This window comes from Microtus ochrogaster, linkage group LG1 (genome assembly GCF_000317375.1).
Source record: "Microtus ochrogaster isolate Prairie Vole_2 linkage group LG1, MicOch1.0, whole genome shotgun sequence".
Taxonomy (NCBI): domain Eukaryota; kingdom Metazoa; phylum Chordata; class Mammalia; order Rodentia; family Cricetidae; genus Microtus; species Microtus ochrogaster.
The window spans coordinates 46,903,953-46,911,842 of record NC_022027.1 but is presented as its reverse complement, the minus strand read 5'-3'; the positions used below and the strand labels follow the sequence as shown (position 1 = coordinate 46,911,842).

General features: G+C 43.7%; 1 protein-coding gene across 1 annotated transcript in view; it reads right to left on the bottom strand.

The window, feature by feature from the left end:
* Positions 1 to 7,890, bottom strand: part of Fras1 (Fraser extracellular matrix complex subunit 1) — a 407,009-nt gene that overhangs the window by 344,496 nt on the left and 54,623 nt on the right. The gene's annotated exons all lie outside the window — the stretch shown is intronic.

Genomic DNA, 7,890 nt, shown 5'->3' with positions numbered 1-7,890 from the left:
AAAAAAAAAAAAAAGAAAAAAAGAAATCAAGGAGGTGGAGAGCACAAGGCAGGGTGTAGAACCTGCAGAATCCCAAACCCAGACCTACAGCCATGCATCCAGCAGGCCCGCTCATTGTGTGCTAGCCTCCACTGTCTTCCCCTGGGTGAGCTACTCCAGACCCGAAGGGGCTCTTTCTACATTACACAACCTTTCTACGAACCTTTCCAATTTGTGTGAGCATCCTATTAATCTCACCCTAAGGCCATTACTCTTTCTTCTTCCCTGGAAAGGGCCCTTCTTCTTTCCCAGGCAAAATGCCCTGCCTCTGCTTGGTACACATCTCCTGTCTCTCAGCCAGGGAAGCTCATCTGCAATTCTGTAATATTTATAGCACTGTCATTCTTGGGTACATCCCATGACCGTTAGCGAGGGCTCTGTACGTGCCGCACTGACACATTAAAGCTCTGAATCCCTCTGTATCGGCTACTTTTCTCACTGCTATGACAGGATACCTGAGACAGTAACTGAAGGGAAGAGGGGTTCACTCTGGAGCATAGTTCATGGCGGGGAAGTCGGGGGAGAGAAACAAGACAATTGGTCATACCGTAGCCAGTCAGGGATACTCCCTTTTTCTTTTGTACACAGCCCAGAAATGGTTCCACGCACATTCAAGGTTGGGCCTTCCTTCCCCCATTAAAACGATCTAAATATACCCTTGGAGACACATCCACCAGGTGTTTCCATGGAGACCCAAAGTCCTCTCAAGTCAACAATGAAGGGAACCATCAGCCAACCTCTACTGCTAAGACTGCAGATGAGACGTACTTCTTGTCTGTTTCTTGATGGATGCTCTTATCCTTACTTTTGCATGTTTATGTGTGTGTAGTGCATGCTTATGTGCATGCATGCTGAAGCCGGTGGCCATGTCAGAGGAGCAGCAGGTGGCAACTAAAATTCAGGTGTCAACCCACCAGGAGGAAAATCCCTGATGCATGAATCTGGGATCAGAAAGGCCCTGAGAGCACAGAGTCCAGAATGTCTTTGCTTCTGCTGTGCCTTCACATATCTGCGCCCATCTTTCTCTGGTATCTGGCATGGTGAGAATGGGTGTGGGAGATCCCCATTGCCTGTGAGATAGTGTGTCCATCTCATGGAAACATCCTGCTCTACTGGGCATTTTTACCTGTGGATTATTATGAAGATGATTTTTTTCCTAAGCTGTATTGTCTAATTGATGATAATAATAATAATAATGTTAGCTTAAAGAGAGTTTTGATGATTAAAAAAATAAAACAAGAAGTGTCACACAGCTAGAACACGTAAGTTTATATGGAGGAATCATACAGACTGTGGCTTAGGTTACTGATTAAGAAAAAGAATTGAGTCCCAGTAGCAGCCCAGCTAGACTAAATTCTTTTAACCTTAATGTTGGGAAATGTGCTCACAGGTTTCAGAGTGCATCATAACTGAAACAAACTTTGAAAATAACTTAAAGTTAGATGTTTTTGTTAAATGGTTTTGAGGTGAAAAATCCAAGAAGATAATCCTAAAGAGTTTAGAGAGGCACATAGTGAAATCAGGGACTCTTTAAGGTCAGGAAGCAAGAACAAGGCAGGCCGATTATCATTGGCTGATGATCAAAGATGATGATTAATTAATGTAACCATTTCTGCCCTCGATCTCCTGATATAAAAAACCATTGATAAGTGGGTATGCACCCTAAGATTTAAAAGAGATGACTGATTCCTTTTCATGTATAAAAGTTTAGGTTTATGATTCCTTTAAGATTTCTTAAAAGATTACCTTTTAAGACAGGTAATAAAGTGATTGGTCCTTTCTTTGTAACTGCAAAGTAAGGCCTGCCAGTAAAGAATACCTTGCTACTCACACTCTGTTAATCTATAACAAGTTGCTTGGGGGTTCCTGGGATAATTTGTTTTTCACCTATAATATGTAAAATATTTAATCATGTAAGGGATATGGAAAACGTGCTGTTTTTTTTACTTGTGTTCATTGTGATCGTTCACCTGAAAAACAGAATGTAACCACATTGCAATTTTTGTATTGCCTGAAAGATTTTGCTGGGGTATATAAGCTGTAAGGGAAAGAACAGAGTTAAAATGAGTCAGAAGGAAAACATTAAGAATAAGGATAACAGGAGAAGAAAAACATCAAGAATTAGAGAATAATAAAGAATAAAGATAAAAGATAGGGTTAGAAAGTATTAGAAGGAACATCAAGAATAAGAAAAGGAAATCACCAAGAAAATAAAGACTAGACGATATAAAACAGTAATAAAGAGAAGGTCTGAAGGAAACCATCAAGAGACTATGTGAGTGTCTTTTGCCTAAACCCCTCAGATAAAAGGTTACAGCGTGCTCCAACTCTGTGGATTCCCTTTGAGCCCTGCACTGCTGGAGGCTGGTCCCCCAGGCAATGACATGCTGTGGTGTGTGTGTGTGTGTGTGTGTGTGTGTGTGTGTGTGTGTGTGTGTGTGTACAGATGTTCACACGTTTGTGTGAGTGTGGAGGTCAGAAGTAAACATCAAGCATCTTAGGACTCCCTAGTTTCAGCCTCCTGAGTGCTGGCAACACAGGTGGATTACCTGCCCAGTTATAACATGAGTTCTGAGGGTCAGAATATGGTCTTCACACACAGCGAGGGTCTTACCCACTGGGCCATCTCCCAACCCCACTTTTGTTACTTTGTTCTAACAAAGGACATGCAAAGACCTGCTGTCTTTCACAGACAGTAATTCTCAGTTAAAGTAGGAAAGGAATTGTTATTCCAGACAAGCCAAAAGTCATTCTTGCCCCCTATGAGGACTGTGTCCTCATCAGGGGAGGGATGCCTCCCTAGTGGGAGATAAGGGGCCCACTACCAAGTACCAAGCCAGCCCTCACGGGGCTCCAGCCTTGCAGTTGGAAGGAAGCAAGCATAAGAGAGAGCAGGAGATCCATTCAACGTTTACAGCCCAGGGCTGGCATCACAATGAAGTAATGAGGAGCTGTAACAGCCCATTTAGTGGGTTCATTTAGTAAAATAAACTATCCCCACGGAACTGGTCCCAGGTACCTACTTATCAGCAACGACTTAATTCCATGCTGGCGTGATTACATAGTCTTTGATTTAAAACTCAACTTAATGCTGACAAAATAATTTCAGATTTCCGCACTCAGGTAGGATGCATGCCTCAGTAAGTAATTAACAATTGGCTTCTTTTTTTTTCTCCCTCCAGTCGACGCCAACCCTCATTCTACAGCACCATTAGGCCACCTTGACGCAATGTTCAAAGGTTCTGAGGTTCTTGACACTGCAGAAGATCCCAGCCCCGTGAGGCTGCAGCGACACACGGTTCTCTAACACATCACTGTCTCCAAGTGGCACATGCCCAGGTTTTAGGAACGTTGAGCAGTCTGGGCAGCCGCCTATGCTGCTTTTACTGTGGAGATATTTTTAACACGAGAGTCATTTTCTCTCAGCAGATTCCATAATTCCTCTATAATCGTGACATTGCTAATGCACTCCTCACTTGCTATCAAAAGAAATAATGTAGCCCTACAGGTTTGGGTGGGAATGGGAGAGAGAAGTAAAGAAATATTGAGTCTGGGTGAGACAGGGAAGCTTCAAGGAAGCTATGCTGAAAGGAAAAACGAATCAAACAAGTTTCGCTCATCTTTCTTAGATGTATCCAAGACGTTTCCTACAAACTTAGGTCGCCATATTCAAACCTAAGTCTGATATACACAGACATACATATAAATGTCAGAATCCAAATTCTAATACCAGCTCCACTGAAGACAGGGGGTGTTTTCGCCTATGCTACAGAGAACGCATATGAAATGCAGCAAGTTGCAAGATTTTCTTCTTTTTAAGAAAAATAAAAATCCTGGTATGTGTGTTAATACCTCAAAAAAGTCAGAAAATAATCTGATCTCGAAACTGGATTTGTCTAACTAGTGATACCAAAGTCACTAGCAAGCACCCATTGCTGGATGCTTCCTGAAGATAAGACATGGCTGTACCATTTACCTACTGCCTGGACTGCAGTGGGCACAAATGTCAGCGTACACGGCAGCTAGCAAATGCTGTGATATGGAGAAGAAAAAGCAGTGAGACCCGCTGACAGTTCCCACCATTCAACCTTTGGACACGGAAAAGCTAAAGTTTCAATTAAAACGGTGATAGACTGTTAGGGGAGCCCCGTGGTGGCAGTTGGCCTGTCATGTGCAAAGGCCCAGGATCTACCCAGCAGTGTCAAAAAAAAAAAAATAAAGGAAGTAAAGGCAAGAGGATGAAAGGGAGAGAAAAAAGAAGGGAGGAAGGAAGAGAAAGGGGGAAGTAGGAACAAAAAAGACAGGGAGAAAGGGAAGGATGGAGAGAGAGGAAAGAGGGAAGAAGAAAGGAGGGAAGGAGCAAGAGAAGGGAGGGAGGAAATAATTAATTAGTTAGTTAATTGATTAATTAATTCTGGGAATGATGGGATCCAAAACTTTGTACACATCCGGATTTGTTTAGGCTCCGTAGACACTATTAGCCCTAGCAAACACGCAGTACTGAGTCTGTTCGGTACCATTAAAGCCAGAGACATAGACAAACCCACGTGTTGGTTCCTTTACCCCTGAAGTCAGCCTCAATTCCTTCGCTCTAACGATCACACTCCCTAATGTCCCTGAAGCCCTACCCCTTGCTATACCATGCTGTAGCCCTGATGAGAACCACTATTATCCAATCTGTTCTCCAGGACATGACCATAGCATCAACCTCTTTATAAAACTGCCATCCAATCGCATCTCTCTCCAGATGATACTTCTGCAGCAATTCCTACCAGATTAAAGGGGCTTCCCAGTCTGCTTAGCCAGCCCAGGGTTATCCATCTAACCTCACCTCCACCCGACATACCCTGGGACCATCCTGACTCCTTGCACATCCTCCAATATGCTCTTCATTCTTCTCTCCATACCACCCAAGTCTTTGTGGTGCTTTGAAAGAAAATGGTCCCCAAAGGAAGTGGCACTATTAGGAGGTGTGACCTTGTTGGAGTAGGTGCGGTCTTGTTGGAGGAAGTGCATCACTGTGGAAGTAGACTTTGCCGTCTCATAGATGCTCAAGATACCACCCAGTGTCTCAGTTCACTTCCTGTTGCCTGTACAAGATGGTGCACTCATGATCCAGCACCATGTCTCTTTGCATACTGCATGTCCCACCATGATGATAATGGACTGAACCTCTGAACTGTAAGACACTCATTAAATGTTTTACTTTATAAGAGTTGTCGTGGTCATGGTATCTCCTCACAGCAATAGAAACCGTAAGACAGCCTCCCAACACAGTTCTCTGCCCAAACTTCTAGCACATCCCTTGCGTGTTCTCCATAATAACTGTTTTCTAAATCACTCTCCATCATTAAGGCTTGTGTTTCTGTGAACACGGGATTGCATATGCCGGCTTCATTGTATCCTGGTGCCCGTGCACAAACAGTTCTTAAATTAGCAAACAAATGAACAGTTGGGTTTCTCTCTGAGTAACTTTTAATTATCCTCAGCCTATAACTTCAAGGTTTCATTAGCATACTTCTAATTGGAACAAAGGCTTTGACTAAGATAAAATATATTCTAGATGTAGCATGTGCCCACAAAGGTGGTAAGCTGCACTCAGTGTTGAGAACATTCACCCATTTACCTCTTACTTATCCATTGCCTGTGACCTAATATTAACCCTGTAATAGGATAAAGTGGATATATAAATTGTCACCAGACATGGTGTAACATAAATAAAATCCTAGCATCTGAAAGGATCAAAAGTTTGAGGGCAGTTGGTTATGTAGAAAGCACAGGGCCAGCCTAGACAACGTAAGTTAAAACTGTTTATCAAAACATATATATATTATATGAAACATAGATTTTGTACGTGTCCCAAACTTTTGTAATGTGCTAGACTCAAAAACAAAGCGGAGGAGTAGGAAAAGATTTGAGAGGGAATGGGTTGGTGCAGCAGATAGACAAAAATCAATAATTTCCAATACATGGTATATTGCAGTGGTTAATCTTTACTGTCAGCTTGACTAGATTTAGAATCACCATGGAAACACACTTCTGAGTGTGTCTTTGAGGGTGTTGCTAGGAAGGTTTAGCCGAGCAGGGAGGATTCACCTTCAGAAAGCAGGCTGAACGCCAGCTCTCGTCTGTCTTCCTTCTCAGACTGCAGGCACAGAGTGACCCAACGCCCCCCTCATGACTAGAGCTTATGTCGCACCTTCCCCACTGTGACGCACTACTACCACCTTCCTTCCTGTTTCCTGTGTCCTCATCAGGTATTTGGTCAAAGCAAGAACAAACAAAAAGTAAGGAACTAGAAGAAATGTCAACTGCTTCTTATCACACACACACACACACACACACACACACACACACACACACACCTGTTGCACACCTGAGAGCTGCTACACAAAAACAGAGATATATATCTAGAGTGAACAGCCTAAGGCAGGCAACAGCCTAGGCCCCTTGACCATCTCGACTTCTTCACCAGCCTGAGGTTTATCCAATAAAAGCTATTCGTATCACAATTACCAGTCAGTGACTACGTGTGAGCACAGCAACTCTCTGCACCACACACAGGCCAAGCTGACCCACAGTTCTAACCCAGCCAGTGGAGCTTTTGTTTGTATAATAAATCAGAAGGGGAGCAGAGAGACTGATAACCCCAGCCTTTACCCACCCAGAGAGGGGAAAGCCCCAAGGCTGGGCTGCCTCATTCCTCAACTGTATCAAGTGCCTTCCCAGGGTGTGCCAAGAGGCACAGGAGATACAGTGTGCTTGATTACATTCCTTGTGGACTAGGGCTCCACGCACTCCCCAAGGGAAGGAATGCAGTCCAGCGCTCTGCCAAAGTACCCTCATCAGGGCTCCCTCTGCACTGCAAGACACCCGAGATATGTGGAACTTCATACACATACACATAAAGTTTTTCGTAAAAACTTAAAACCCTGGACAGGACTAGGCATATACAATTAACCAGGTGCCATTTAGAGCTGTCCAAATAACCTGTCTTATTTTAGCCGGCTGTTTTAAATAAGAATTTTTTTTAGTTTTTTTATCTTACTATCATTTGTTATTATCAGTACGTGTGTGAGCACCCATGTGTGTGTGCACGGTATATGTGCACTCATATGGAAGTCACAGGACAACTTCGTGGAGTCAGTTCTCTCCTTGCGTGGATCCCGGGGCAGACCTTCGGTTGACAGGTTTGTATAACAATCACCTGTACCCTGAATTGTCTGGCAAACTATCGAAGAAGAATCTTGACCTGGCCTCTTTCTGCACTACCAAATTACATGAAAATTTGTATCTGTGGCCAGTTGCTCCAAGGAGAAAGGCATATCAGGCACCCCCTGGGACACTCTAACAGAATACTGAGACGCTGCTGATGGCATTCTCGGTGCCTGGCGACCCAGGTGCTGAAGCCCACATGGCTGACGATGTCTAAAGAGATCCACCTGCCTCTGCCTCCTAAGTGTTGGCATTAAAGTTGTGTGCCACCATGCCTAGCACTTAGTAGCTTATTCATTTAAGTACGGTACAAGTCATTTCTGCAGTACAAAATATTCATGAGTTGAATCCTAACCATCTGGATAGCATATTAGTGTTTTCAAAACCTACCAATATGTAAAAGGCTTCAAGAAACAGTTGTCAGTCAGCCAATAGAAAGAGCTCACACACTTTAAGAAACACTGTGAAGTGAACTGATTAGCTGTGCTCTCCGCCTCTGTGAATCAGCAAATGAACTGGCTGCAGATCCTTTAAAAAATAATATTAAGCTGGGCGGTGGTGGCGCACGCCTTTAATCCCAGCACTCGGGAGGCAGAGGCAGGCGGATCTCTGTGAGTTCGAGGCCAGCCTGGTCTA